Here is a 16,041-nt window from a genome sequence, read left to right on the forward strand (position 1 = left end):
AGTCTAGTAGTTAAGTAGTCTATTCGAGGTGTCAAGCTCGTAAAAATGTCTTGAATACATTCTGCTTTGAAACTAGCGCCAATACGAGTAGGGTGCAAGTTCCGGCAACAACGCATTGCATATTTACTGATTGTGAGATTTAGACGCAATTGTAATTCATCAATGCGCGATTGCACCATGTCTGTTCGATGTCAGAAATAATTGCTTTTATTACGACGAAAGAGGGATAATGATAGTGTGACTTATCTCGTAGAAGTGCTACAAAAGTACTCCCGTATTATTATTCGTGCACATTGCTTCTCGTACTGCAACCGGCTCCAATGCGTCGTGCTAGTCAGAACCCGCACGCGAGAAACTGAGTAGAGCGGGCCTAACAGTGCGCGGAGACGTAAGTGAGGAGAGGAAAGAAGGGCAACGAGATTAGCGAGAACGAAACGCTGAAACAATGGAGCGAACACATTAGGATCATTCCGATGCGTTCCGGTTTCAAGAGGCTCCGGTGTGCCGGCTGGAACCAGCCGAGCGGCCGACGCCCGGACAACGTCCAGACCGTTACACCGGCCGAGATCTCGGGCCACGCAGACGAGCTTATGGAAGGCTAAGTGCGCGCAGACTGAAGGTCGGCCCGCCTGCATCGGCGGGACACTCAGTTGAGCGCAGCGCGGTCTAAACCGAACGTGCAAAGAGACGCGCTGGTGAAGACTTGACAGCATATAAATCTACAAAAGTCGCTGTGTTGGGCAGGCCAGTGCGTTTGAACGGGCTAGAGAAAGATGTTGACTTCAACGAAGCTGATCCCCCTCAGTAGTCCGACGGCTGGCGCTGCTGAGCTCGAGATCGCTGGTTCGATCCTGGCCATGCAGGCCGCATTTCGATAGCGTCGAATTTCAAGAACGCTCATGATTTAGGTGCACGTTAAAGAACTCTAGGTGTTCAAAATTATTCCGGAGTCCCCCACTACTGCATGCCACACAATGAGATCGTGGTTGTGGTACGTGAAACCCCAGAATTCAATCTCCTCAACAGAAAGTTGTAGATGTGAGATTGGCTGGATCACCTGGCATGCTACTGCAGGTGATGATTGATAAATATGATATACATGGCGATCACACGAACACAAGAACCACACATACACCCACAGACGCGCACTTGAACAATAAAATTGTTCACAATGTTTCGTTAAGGCCTGTAGACCTTGGAAAAACCCGCGTCGCTTTCACATAGCGCGATGTAGCGCTCATCGCGCTATGCTTCTTCACGGGCTGAAAATCTTCCCCAGCTTACAAAGTGAGTCAGGCGGCATGTGCTGTGCGGCCTTGTGAGACTGCCTCTCTGACAACTCCGAACGAGATTGCTTACCAGTGACCTCTCTGAACGAGAGCTCATTGGTAAGCACGTTTTGAAGTACGCACGAATGGCAAAGGCAACGAAAAAGACGCTCAAACTGTGCAATTTATTCTTTATTTATTGAAACAGCACCTTGACATGATGATTGTGATTTCTTGGTGCTTCAATGGCTTGAGGTGTTCAGTTTGGTCTAAGAGCGGCGAAGAGAAGCGTAAATAAATGGTTGACATAATGTGTCCGCGCCGCTCAAGTTACCACAACTGCAGATAATCTATACGGGTTGATAATTCTTGAGTTATCTGGAATTTTTAAAAGCTGTCTGTTGCAGATGACATAATTCTAATCCTTGAGCTGGATTATACAGGCAGATGGGCATAACATGCACGAGAAATCAAAACAGAAATTCAATTAAATAAAAAATACTATTTAACTTATTAAACACTTCACTTACATATTGCAATTTACGAATTGTAGCATGTGTAGTGCAAGGCGTATTCACTTGGAATTACTTTCAGAATGACACAACCTTGGAGAAATGCACCATCAAACTCGCCGTAAAGATGCACGTTGCTCCACTTATTTTTTTACCAAAGTGTTCTTATGCATTGAAGCACAAAAGTAACTTGAACGCCCATGTATTTTATCCTGCACTTTGGGAAACTTTATCGCGAAACGTGTGCCATCCTGGAAGTTCATTTCTAGTGGATACGATTTTGAGGCTCAACGGCTGGCTGTGATTCGTAAATTGCAATATGTGAGTAAAGTAATTAACTGAGAAGTTATTTATTAATTTTTTAATTATTAGAATATGTGTTTTGATTTCTCGTGCCAGTAATGTCCCTCTGTATGAATAATTCATCTCAAGAACTGTAATTATGTTATCTGCAACAGAGGGCATTTAAAGATTCCGGAAAAAATTTAAATGATCACCCTTTATATACGGCAGAATGCAAAAAGAGGTAGCTTCAATGAGAATATATTGGAGAAAGGAAATAACAAAGGATGAACTAATAAATCTACAGTTAAGGGCGTGTAAAAATGTAAATTAGCAATTCATCATGCACCAGAAAGCACAGGGAACCATGGAGTGCTTGGCCAAACGTAAAAAAAAATGTCTTACGCTAGAATTGTTCTTAAGAGCTAATTCCAGCCATTCGTGAAGCTGTACATGCTATTAGCGATGGCCAATGGCAAGCATCACTTACAAACGAAAAGCTTTGTCAATTCGACCCCCGAAGCGCATTGCGCAACTTATCGCGCGAAGGCGAACTCGGCAACGCCGTTTGCATATTCTCCGTTTGTTGCTCGGTGCCAAACAATTCCGCCTCGGAAGTGCCCCGGCGTACCAGATTAGACTGGCAATGGTGGGAAAGGCCAAGTACGCCGTTACAGTGTCCCACCGTGCAAGGGGACGAACCGGCGGCCCCCGCCCGCCGAGCGCTGCACGCAAGTGCGGCTCCCCGAGGAACCTGTTCCCAGGCAACAACCCTTCGCCGCGGCGGTGGCCATAGACGGAGAAGCGGCCGCGGCGTACGGCACGATGCTTTCTCAGCGCCGGCAGCGTTCTCCGATCGAACGAGAGGGGTTGCTTCCTCGGCTGGGAGACGCTTTCTATTTGAGTGCAGAGAAACAGGTTTCCCCCTTCGCCCTACGGGAAAATCCAGTTATGTAAGGTGAAAAGCCAGCAGGAGCGCCAAGTAGGACGAGAATCTGTGTCGACCCGCTAGCTACGCCGCCGTGTTCCGGGCGAAAGTGCGCGCCCGGACCGACCGGTCTACTCGAAGACGCCTCCCCGAGGCGTCGCGGCCAGAAAGCGTCGGTGGCAAAAAAGCGCGCGACGCCGCCCCCACCTCCTCGGTTTCGGGCCTCGCCCTTGAATCATCTCGCAGAGCGCCCGAGAGCGACCCGCTGCTCCTCCGTCAAGTTGCGAGGCGACGAGGGCGGAACAACCGGCGTGGCTCTCTTCCTACGCCACGCATTCACGCAACCCTCGGCGGTGCAGGCGGCAGAGGAGCCGTGCAAACAAAACACGAAACGGGACGAGGATATGCGGGATGATCTACACTGCGGAACGCGCACACCCCCGTACAAACCTCGGAGAGAAGCGTTTCCGCGCGGCGGCTCGGCGCGACACATCGCCTCCTGCCATTGTTGCGTGCGACGCGTAAAAGTGAGAATGATGCGGAAGGCGGCCGAAACTACGCCATCACGCCTCGGTTCTCAGCGTGCGTTTGATGGATCTAAACTCCACGCTGACTGCAGAGGGGAAATATTTAAAGTAAAAAGAAAGGAAGATCGCTTGAAGAATTATTTCATTCCCGCCGGTTCAACCACGCCCTCCAGTGCGGAACCGCATTTTTTCCTCGGCAAAGTCAGCCCACGGACGCATAGGCGAATAAAACGCGAAAATCGATCGTAGATAACAAGTAACCACGTGCTTGGATGCTATGTATTTGTCTTTTTCAGTATGTTATGCCTTGCGAGGCTAATGAATATCAGCTCTAGCCAAATAAACTGCAATGCGAAGGTCGTGAGCTGCATTCATAATAGAGTTACAAACAGGCATACTTCGGTCTGACGTCGACGTTACACCGAAGGGTGTAACGTTATTCTTCGTTATTATCTTCGTTATTGTACAGGACTCAGACATCTATTGATGTAATTACGAATTCATGACCACTATATTAGTACAAATTTCCGATTGATGAATAATAGGCGCGCAAAATTGTAACACAGTCGAACTTTTCATAGCGCAGCATTAGAAAGGCAACCTAGTGTACGGTAAATGTGAATGCTTACGCTTCTGTGATGAAGCGTAACAATTTGGACTAGCTCTCTTAAAGTAGGGCCGCGGCGAGCAATAGGTGCGGGAGTGGCGGTAACATTATTGCTTTAAATGATGAAATGATCTCTTCTTATTCCCGCTTCACAGAGAACTATATTGTACGTGTTGCATAAGGAAAATAACTTAGGTATAGTGCAGCTATTGCGATGTCGACGAGAAGATGACCGTGAACGCGGAGCGAGAATTTTATGCAAGAGCATGGTAGCCAGGAAATATACGGGAAAGAAACGGTTCGATCCGTGCGGGGGGCACACAAGAAATCATTAGGTGACTCGAGCGCGGATTAACAGCTAGGTGCTTGTTAATTCGGCTGTAGAAAATGGAAAAGGCCACTCTCATTTACCCATTAAGCCATTCGCAGTGTTGCTTTGCAGCAGCTGCTATTCATTGCCCAATGCTCTTGCATTGCCCAAGCTCTTGCAAACCAGAACAGCGTGATTGCACTTCATGAAAACGTTGCGCAGCTTCAGCAATGCTTCCTGCTATAGGTGCCATTTCATCACTGATTGCATAAATATGCATTCAAACACACATCCTTGCTTTTATTTTTTTACTGGTCTGCAGAGCGGCAATTTGATATTTTGTTGCTGGCCTGTCCGGAAAAGCACGCACTGCTCAGAAGAATAACTAATGGGTCTCTTTCACGGAGCATCTTTCACACCTTACGCAAACCTCTGCCATTTGGCAGCCGTTCAAGTTAATCACGCTGCAGCTCGGGCCGAACTAGAAGATGACCTGACGCATGCTCTGTGGCTTTTATCTTTAATTTCTTGATCGTGTGCATGAAATAAATAGCTGCGAACAACACTACCATCCCGCTAACGGACCGATCTTTGAGCGTCCTGCGGCCCTCATACCTGGTCATATCATAAAGTACCTGCTGTCCTTGCGAGAAATAGACGTGATAAGCATGCGTTTGAATTTTGAACCGGTGTTCTATGGATACAGGCTGGCCAAGAGATCGCACATAGCTGGTGGTTAGTGATATTTTAATAGGCAGGCATACATGACTATGCGCTTCCTAGAAATCGCTTGTGATTTATACTTGAAATGCCGTCATATTTAAGGCGAGGAGGCATGGCTCTGTATTCTTGTAGCACAACAAAGTCTATGTTTTGTTTAATATGTTGCGTCAGAGTGTTTCCTTGGTAGTTGCTGCTTTACGGCCGTATTCTAATATTCAAAAGAGCGCCCCGACGTGCCAAACTTATAATATTGCACTAGAAATGCGAACCTGTAGCTGCTATAGGTATCCTCCAACCGATAAACGGTTTAAATACCGCCGCATGCGCCGCTATTGAACAGCTTGTATTATCAATTGGGAAGGGTGCCCGCTGAAATGGGTACGTGCAAGATTCAAAGAACAAAAAGCTGACCCACTCCATGGCAGCGATCTACTTAAAGCTACAGCAAAATGTGCTAAATTGCTGGTACTGTGAGTGATGACAGATATTAATCTTTTTTTCATAAGCTAAGTTATGAATAATAGGTGTCGCACATAGTGCATAGTTTTGCCCCACTCAGCTGGCATGCCCGGGCGTAATTGCATGTTTTTGTAGCAGAGTATCCAGCCGATACTTTTTCGTTCTGCTTTTCGCTTCAGTTCACTGAAAACGGTTCTGTTACGTTTCTACTCTGGAGCGAAAAAATAACAATTGAAACAGGTTCGAACCAGTTCAAGTTCATTGGCATAACCGACGAATAATTACAGGAAAACAGCACAAATTTATTTTGTACAAGAAGTCAACGCTGCTGCTCAGCTGCGCTGAAAGTTTGCGTCTGTTTGTTCTTCATCCCACCCGTAGTTACAAAGTAATTATGTTGACCCAACACAAATGCTGGAATATATGTGAAGCGATGCTTATTGAGAGAGAGAGGAGAACTTATTGAGGAAACCCAGAGTCCCCCAGCATGCTAGTCTGCTCAGGGGAAAGGGAAGCTGAGAAAAGTAGGGGAATGAGGAGTAATCTTGAGGACATGCAGTACGCTGCGATTATGTACATGTTCGTCTTTGAAGGGCCTGTTCGCAGCCTTGAATCGAGGCCTGTGTTAACTAATTAGTCTAAGAGAGCCTTGATGGCTCGCTTGATTGATATGTCCGGTCGACGGCCCAGTAAACGTTTTATTTGAATGGTCTCTTGTTAATTGGCACTAACGAAAAGATCATTTCCTGCCCTTCACAGTCATACTCGGGACAAGCAACAAGTATGCGTACTCCAATGTCTCAGGTATTTTGCACGCATCACACTCTGGTGAGTCCGCGTGTCGGGTGCGTTGCACATATTGTAGCGTTAGCGCAACGCCTAGTCTGCCCCCTGGCGCAATACGCTGAACACCGTACTAACGGTGCTGCTACTTATAACATCGCAGGAAGATGGTGTGTATTTACAAGTGAGGTATCATGGTGTAGCCACAAGTGCAAGAAATGCATGGGTGAAAAGCTCCCCAAAGGGTGACCAACATGAACCGAAAGCCCATTATTTTTTCCCTTTCAGTATCGCTCCGGAGTGAAACAACATCGTATGCTCCGGTTGAGTTCCGGCTAGAACAAAGGTAACGCTTTTTCTGGTTTTCGGATCAGTTTTGGTTCGATACCCTGCTTTGTAGTGCACTTTGAGGTCGACAACATCCATCTTCTTACAGCAATATCTGTTATCAACTCTTTTTGCCTGCCTCGAAATGTTGGGGCTGCTAGTAAGTTGTTCAGTAGGCTAATTTTTCGTAAATCAACGACACTGGCACCAGTCACCAAGAGCATCGTGCCCAAGCCAGTGAAGACAACAAAAAATACTAGTAGAAGCAAAGATTACCACGAGTCGAGCTCGAGGCACGTTCAGAAAATCTAACTCCTTGTTTGACATAGCGATTCATGGTTTGGTGATACAGGCTGCGCCGAAGGCGGCCCTCAGTTCAGCCTCGTTTATCAAACGCGTCAGCTGGCACCTATTTTTGCCCATAATGAGAGTGTAACTAAGCATGGGGGAAAACTTGTTTTACTTGTTGTGAGAGAGAGAGAGAGAGGAAAGGCAGGGAGGTTAACCAGAAGTCAGTTTCCGGTTTGCTACCCTGCACTGGGGTTGGGGATAAAGGGGTTGGAGAGAGTGTAAAGAGAGAGAGAGAGAGAGCGAAAAAAAAGACAAAAAAAAACTGAAAAGAAAAACACAGGATGCGTTCAAGGTGGCCTTCCAATCACAAATGTTCACACAGGCCAGTGGACTTCAGGAACCGCAGGAGCGCTTGCACGGCCTTCTGATGCGATGTTGAGTCGCGTCGATGTGGCAGAATTCTTTCTTCGGATAACGGCTGCTCATCCAACTGGTTCCGCCCGACGGAGGGCGCTTGTCTCTGAACACTGTATTGTGGGCACTGACAAAGAACATGACGAATCGTTTCCGCGTCTCCACAATTGTCACATGCTGCACTGTCGGCCATCCCTATGCGGAACGCGTAGGCATTGGTGAACGCGACGCCCAACCATAGCCTACACAGAAGAGTCGCATCTCTTCGGGGAAGTCTTGTTGGAAGTGGAAGGCTTAAGGTTGGATCCAAGGTGTATAATCGGGCGTGCATAAAATGCGGTTTATTCCAGTCTGATGAAGTGCATTGGCGTGCAAGTAGGCGGAGCATCCTTGCAGCAGCTGTCCTAGACAGCGGGATCGATAGGCGGTTGTCTTGTTCCTGAGCTGAACGAGCAGCTTGATCGGCACGTTCCCCAGAAAGGACACGAAATAATCTTTCAGTGGCGCCAAGTCACTGTGGATTTATTGGCAATACTTGTTGTGATTGGCAAGGAAACCACATGGGAGTATTTCGCTTTCTTGTTTGAAACCATACAGTGCATTTGTCTACTTTGTTGCCGTGTTTACAAAGTAAACAAGTGTACAAACGTACACCAGATGGTTTCCTTGCCATGTACTGCAAAAAACACAAATACTTGTGTTCTTCTTTGTTCTTCAAAGATAATGTTAGTGCGGGCAAAAAATAAGTGCAAGCTGATCTGCTTGATAATCGAGGCTGAACCGACTGCGGCCTTTGGGGTAGTCTGTGCCACGAAACTATCTGCAGCTGTGTGAAACGCGACTCTTGATAACCATTGTTGGCATTAGTAGTTTTCGTACGTTTTTCTAACTTTGTGCGCGTGCCCGTCCGGATCACGATACCATAAGTAGTTCTGCAAAAGTCGACCCTTGGGAACCATTGTTTGTAGTAGCAGTAGTTTTTCTTGTATGTTTCTCCAGCCTTGTGCGCATGCTTCTCTGTGCCAGCAAACTATCAGCAGCTTTATCAAACACGACTATTGATAACCATTGTTGGTAGAAATAGTTTTTCTTGTATGTTTTTGTAAGCTTGTGCACGTGCTTGTCTGTATCAGCAAATCATCAGTCAAACAAAAAGCTTGTCTGTATCAGCACAGCATCAGTATCTCTGTCAAACATGACTATGGATAATCATTGTTGGTAGTAGTAGTTTTTCTTGTGTGTTTTCGTAATCTTGTGCACGTGCTTGTCTGTATGAGCAAATCATCAGAACAAAAAGTTAGATTTTCTGCACATGCTCTTATGCATATCCACGTATTGACGGATGGTGTAAGGGTGGCTCGGTTAGGAAAAATAAACTATTATCAAAAATTAGCGCCGTGTGTGTGTGTGTTTCTGTCTCAGTCCTGCGTGCGTGTTCCGGCTTTTTCTGCTAGAATATCTTGCGAGGTACTGGAGAAAGACGCGGGACGGCAGTATCTGCTTTATTTAACAGACAATGTTTTTGTGCCTGTCAGCGCGGCACTAGGCTCTATATTTTGTCTTTGTGTTTGGCCTAGAGTACGCCGTCCCTAACTTTAAGCTATGTATTTATGCGAGAGCATTAGATGGCTCATGAGGCGGAAAATACCGGCGTTGGCCTGACCACGTCCAAAAGGTCCAAGTGAGCCAGTCGAGGCAGTTGATGACGCGAATTGAAGCAGGTTTAATTACGATAGAGTTCATTACGGCACCCGAACCCACGACCATTGGTGGGAGTCGAACCCACGACCATTGCTGTTAATTAAGGCGAAGTTAATTAAGACACAGTTAGGATATAATGAATGAAGGCACTCGAACCCAAGACCTTTGGTCGGAGTCGAATCCTCGACCTTTGGTGGTCGCAATGCTTTTGCATTCATCCACATAAGGATGACCAAGTGCCCCTTGAATGTTTACTGTTTCGACTTATAGTCGGATACAACTTTAGAAGACAGCGGCATTTGTCCCTCAAAGGCGGATGGACACGAGCCGGCACCAATAGGCGCGCACTTCAGGTGACGTCATGAGCCCGACAGCCGGTGTCCCCGCCGACGGAGAACATGCCTAACATGGCCGCCCTCGCTTCGAACTGGGCCGAGTCGCGTCAGCTCTGTGCGTCTCCCTTCGTCAGAGTGAATTCGAATTGTTTGTGGTGGTCTGTCATGCCGGAAATATTATTGTGAGCTTACGATGCACAATTTGTGCCGCGTGCGTTTGTTCTGAGCCTTGAGCCGGCGAAGAAAGATTGCAGCGAACATCGGTGGCGCTGCGCTGCGCTTCGTGTGGAAACAGGATCCCGCGGCGGCATACCGCTGCAAACAAACATCGTACGTGTTTGTTCCGTGGTGTTTTGTTTTGCTCCTAAGTGAAGTTACGACGAGGAGAGTTCGCCAAAGTCTGGTACCTACTGTGAGCGGCGGGTGTGTTTGTGTACTGTGCCCCTGCGTTTCTCGTCGGAAGTGGTGAAGTGATGGAGCAAAACCATTATCAGGATAAATGAGAAAAGCGTGCGCGGATGAAACGAACCAACCAGTTTCTCAACAGAAAAGATTTGTGAAAGCAACCTCCAACGCCAAGATTCGTTGCTGCCAGCTTAGCGTGCAAACGACCGATCGTTGGCAGCAGTGTGATAAGATAGCCGAGCGTCTAGCGGCGTCGTTCGAGTGTTGTGTAGCACCGTCGATTGATTGCTTTCCACCAATGCTAACAATCAGTGACTAACACGCGCTGCTTGAGTGAATGTCATTGGATTGTTAACGGTCAGGCGCTTGGAGGCAGTGTTTGTTTCCTTAATGTCAGCCTGAATGCTAATTTAAAATTATGACTGATACACTGGTGCCGTTGCAAGGGAGCTTGGCATGAATTCGCGGCGCTGTGTGGCTTAGAACTCTTCGCTCACTGCACGCGCCAGCTGTAGAAAGCCTGCTGTGACACAATCGCGCATAAGTTGTGCTATCAGCGCTCGACTTGCTTTCCCACAACACAGCTTTGCGATTTGTCGTGATATGTCGCCACTAAAAAATTCCCATGACAGTGAAGGCAACAGAGCCAATATGTACATTAAAAGGAAGTACGACAAAGTAGGCACAGCTGCTTGTGAACTGACTCCTAATAGTTCTACTCGTGTCTGCGTTAAATGTGTGTGCGTGTTTTCTTGTGTGTTTGTGTATATTTGTTATTTTGCCCTTTTTTGTATTTTAGATCTTAGTTTTCGCGTTTGTGTTCATGTGTGTGAATATGTGAGTTCTTCCGTGCGTGTATGTATTTGTTCCTATTTCTATCCTTTTATTTTTGCATTTGTTCTTGTAAGCATGCTGCAGCCACGACTTTCGACAATTCCATTAACTCGTCTCATTCAAAGCACCAAGTCCTGTGAATAGCAGGGCTGGTCTCTTCGATGTCATTAAGCTATTCTCTTGTCTACCTTGCCTCTCGGTCTGCCACCTTGCTTTGTTTTCTCCTACTATTCTGACCTTGCTTCTTGTGCTGTTGCTGCAACGTGATTAATCAACTTGCACCAAAGAAAGTTCGATCAGCTGTGACAACAGAAACATTGACAGATACAAAATGTTAAAAGCATCACGTGGCTTGCAAAGTTACTTCGTCTCTTTCCCCTGTTAATGTGTTTATGCATCAGTGCATACGGTAGCTTACCAGAAGTGCACATGAAAAGGTGCCATATTGTGAAACAGCACCTTGCTATGTTGTTGCATTCAGTCTTTATAAACAGATGGTTTTGCTGCCCATCACATGTAGTGGTACACATATATAACATTGTGCAGTGGGGTATCATTTCCTGTCATGACGCTTTCATCATTACAAATGCAGTTTTCTAGTGAATGGATTCCAGCGAAGCAGTGCTGTGAGAGCTTTTGCAACTTTCGCCATTTATTCCCCAATATCACTGTCTGAATCTGTCCGTCACTTTGCCTACGGCTTGTAATGAACAAAGTGACTCACTAAAACACGTTCAACTTTTTTCCGGTACGTAAATATGACAAAAAATGCTAGCAAAGTTAATCACGTTAATAATTGTGCTTGCATTCGCATTACTTGCTCGAGTCAGATTAATAAATTGAAAATTGGCTATGACAACACTTCAATTTTCAGTGCAGGCTGCTAACGGAGCCATAAAGCGTGCTCAGACTATTTCACTATGGGGCACGTCAAACTCGACGGTGGTTGCCTGAATGAGCAGTTTGGGCCTCTCTAAGCTAATGATGTTTTATATTTGTTCTCTTAATCGCATTACTTGTGTGAGCCAGATAACAAAATAAAGAATGCAACCACATGAATGTGCTTTGGCATTCAAGCTGCTGACAGTGGCTGTCAGTTTCGTGTTGTCTGCTGCTATTTCACCACCACTCGCTATGGCATGACTGCGATTTCCAGTGCAGACTGCTAACATAACCATAAAGCGTGCTCTGACTACTGCTATTTCACTATGGGGCGCGTCAAACTCGACGGTGGCTGCCTGAATGAGCATTTTAGACCTCTCTAAGCTAATGATGTTTTATATTTGTTCTCTTAATCGCATTACTTGTGTGAGCCAGATAACAAAATAAACAATGCAACCACATGAATGTGCTTTGGCATTCAAGCTGCCGACAGTGGCAGTTTGGTGTTGTCTGCTGCTATTTCGCCACCACTCGCTATGGCATGACTGCGATTTCCAGTGCAGACTGCTAACATAACCATAAAGCGTGCTCTGACTTATGCTATTTCACTATGGGGCACGTCAAACTCGACGGTGGCTGCCTGAATGAGCATTTTGGGCCTCTCTAAGCTAATGATGTTTTATATTTGTTCTCTTAATCGCATTACTTGTGTGAGCCAGATAACAAAATAAAGAATGCAACCACATGAATGTGCTTTGGCATTCAAGCTGCTGACAGTGGCTGTCAGTTTTAGTTTGTCTGCTGCTATTTCACCACCACTCGCTATGAAATGACTCCGATTTCCAGTGCAGACTGCTAACATAACCATAAAGCGTGCTCTGACTACTGCTATTTCACTATAGGGCGCGTCAAACTCGACGGTGGCTGCCTGAATGAGCATTTTGGGCCTCTCTAAGCTAATGATGTTTTATATTTGTTCTCTTAATCGCATTAATTGTGTGAGCCAGATAACAAAATAAACAATGCAACCACATGAATGGCTGCCCGAATGAGCATTTTGAGCCCGCCAACGATAATCAGGGTTAACAATAGTGTTTCAATTCAGATATGCCAGCATTTAAATGTGTTTCTATGCCACTTCTTAAATCGAGCACAATGTGTGCAGGACGTTGCTTATCAGAATTGAGCTTCTATTATAAGCAATATGCCATAAATGGAACTGCTTATTTATTTCAGAGGTCACGGAATGGATGGTTGGCTGTTGCGAACCCACCGGCAAAATTTTGGTAGCCCTAATAAGGGCTGTTCTTTTGTTAATAAGAAGCGTTTATGCCTCGTCGAGTGGCTCAATGCCAGACAGCTAGCAGTCGGAGTCGCTGTCTTCAGTGTCATCTTCACCCAGCTGGATGATGATGGGTTGAATGTGCTCACTCCCAGACGTGGCAAGTCTGAACTTTGCCTCCAAGTCCATCACATGCTGAAAGCTCTTCCTCCAGTCTTCCGCCGTTACCTGCTTGATTTTCTCCCTCAAGATGACGTCGACCGTGGACAGCTTGAAGTCTCTGTTGTCCGCAGCGATGCCATGTTTGACCTTGGCCCACACAAGCTCAATGGGATTAAATTCGCAGTGGTACGGCGGGAGCCTGAGTACAATGCAACCGGCCTTTACAGCTGTGTTGTCTACGATGTAGCTCAGAAAGCGTGACTTTACAGATGCCACCAGCTCAAGCAGCTGCTTCTTTATCATCCTTTCACCGCAGGTGATGTTCTTGCTTGTGAGCCACTCCTGTATCTTTTCCTTCTTCGAGGCTGTCGTCGGCAATTTCTCTTCTCGCCGGCTATGGTAACGTGCATTGTCTAAAACAATGACGCTACCAGCTGGCAACTTCTGCAGAACGTCATTGAACCAGCCCTCAAAGCGATTGCCGTCCATTTCCCCGTGGTAGTCGCCTGTCTTTTGGCCTCGGAATATATCCAAGCAGCCGTCGACGAAACCATCCTCGCTGCCGATGTGCGTCACGATCAGGCGCTGACCTTTCCCAGAAGGTTGTTTTAGACTCGTCGTCAGGCCATTTGCTCGAGCGAACAGGCGTCCGCGCTTCTGCACCACGGTGTCTGTCCACACGATCGACCGAGTGTGTCCTGCCGTCACCCATGTCTCGTCCAGGTAGAAGATCTTTCGGCCTTCCGCCCGGTAGCGCTCCATGTCACGGAGGTAGCGATTCCGCCAATCGGTGATGTCATCCCGGTCGATAAGCAGCGAGTTGCGGCTTCTCTTTTCGTGCTTGAAGCCGATCTCGGCAAGCAGGCGACGCACAGTACACCGCCTTAGTTATGGGAGTTCCATACGCTCCCAGAACTCGGTAGTTATCTTCTCGACCGTCGGTATCTCGTTGCGGCGAAAGAAATCGTGCACACATGACCTCAGCGCACACAACGTGAAGCTGTCAAACTTCGCGCTGCGTCTCCTCTTCTCCGCATTGCGCGGGCGCTTTCGCGAGGGCGTCGTCAGTTTGCTACCCGAAAAATGCGAAGCTTTAACTTCCTGCCTCACCCTGAACACAGTGCTTTCGCTTACACCAAGCATGTCGGCGACAAACTTGCTTGTATCCTCCACGCTACGTTCAGGCTTCCTGTTACGCCAAAACGTGTAGCAGTGGAAGATCATGTTGCGTGAATCGCTGTTCAGGATGTGGCCGCTCTTGTTCTTGCCGAGGCTCCTTGGTGGTGTGGTCATCGAGGCGACACAAGGCTCGTTCGGCAACAAAGGATCGCGTTCCGATGTCACCTCGCTGGGCTCCATGACTGAAAACTGGCACGGAATGCCGCGCACGATCGTTCGCGAACTCACGAGATCGCAGGTTCGCAACCGCGAAAAAAAAGAAAAAAAATATTAATTAAAAATAAGCCTAACACATTAAAAAAATAAGGTTGTGCAAACACACAAAAAGTATATATGAATCTTATGCAATTAAGCCAGCGACTGCTACGCCCGGTGCCGTCGATCTTGCTCTGTAGCAGACGACGCACAGCGTTGTAGAAGGCACGGAGTTATTTTTCTTTCGCGATCCGGCAAGTGCGGTAGCATTTCCATCATGAGAGTTTTACCAAACCACTCGTCAAGATACACAAATCTTATTTATACCGACAAATACGTGTTTTAGAAGCAGTCGCATTTTTTTGAGTGGGACTATTTCTTTAGTCGCGGAGGAATTGGCTGCCGCGCTTCGGTCAACTGGGCGGGGCCTCCTCCTGTCTTCTAAAGTTGTACCCGACTATAGAAGCTGATTGAGATTGGGATATCAAAATGGAACTGCATTATTGAACTTGTCTGGAGCAGAATCAAATTAGAACAGCAGCAAGAAAGTATGTCCTAGTAATAGGCAACTCAATATTGCAACTAAATATTGACTCGAGTATCGTTCTGTCGATTAAACACCCTTTTGTTTTCGAAAGAAGTATACGTACGCCAACAATTACAGCTCATCTTTAGCGGACACCACGTCTGTGGTACCTAGCGTGCATGAAACTCTGCTCTTTCTAATCAATAATAATGATTTACCTAACTGTGCTTTTTCAAAAATTCTATTTGCAGACGACTGCGTAATATATGGTCAAATATCACGCAACGCTGACTGCGCTATTAATCCCTGCTATCTCACTTACTCTTTCTAAGACAAAAATTGTCTAGTTCACTAGTCGTATTAGCATGATTATAACTACTTACTCGATTAAGAACAAGAAAAAAAAATGTCACAGTTTCGCCCTAAGGGCGAAGCAATGAATCCGATAGCAACACAGCAATGTCATACGAAGTAAGGTGAGCGGCTTTGGTAGCAATGTGAATTGTAGTAAACATGAGCTGATTAAGTAAGCAGGTGTGCTGCGGCGTAAGTAGACCGACATGAAGAGAGACTCGATGACCACGAGGAGGCGCGTGTGAGACGGTGGTGTTGATGAGAAGCGCTTCCCGTGGGCAGCGCGTGCGAAGGGACACACCTGTAACGCTGCACTGCCGACCCGGGCAGCATTGCATGTGTAGCGTGCGTTGGAAAATGTGGCCCGACTATTACTAACTGATTGAACAAGCGTGGTGTGAGCGCGCACAAACAAACATGAATAGATCACACTGAATGACTGCAGACAACGACTGTCAAAACGCTGGCAGCAAGCGCATATATACGCCGCAGCAGCGGGCGAAGGTACGTGCGGTCTATCGCTTCAACGGAAACTGAGCGGCGAATGCATGGCGCAGAAAGGTCAGAGCCGTGTAGAGATAAGAGATGGTGCGGACGAGCGACGAGCGCGGTTGTTGGCAGCGCAAAAGTGCGCCCCCCCCCCCCCCCCCCCCGCGCTCCCTGCGGCGCTGGCTTCCCGCTTCCTTGCTTGCGCGTGGGTGATTGAGTGCGTTCGCTCTCCGTGATAGCGCGCGTCCCCGCACGCTTCCGCTCGG

Source organism: Dermacentor silvarum, chromosome 4, assembly GCF_013339745.2.
Source record: "Dermacentor silvarum isolate Dsil-2018 chromosome 4, BIME_Dsil_1.4, whole genome shotgun sequence".
NCBI classification, from domain to species: domain Eukaryota; kingdom Metazoa; phylum Arthropoda; class Arachnida; order Ixodida; family Ixodidae; genus Dermacentor; species Dermacentor silvarum.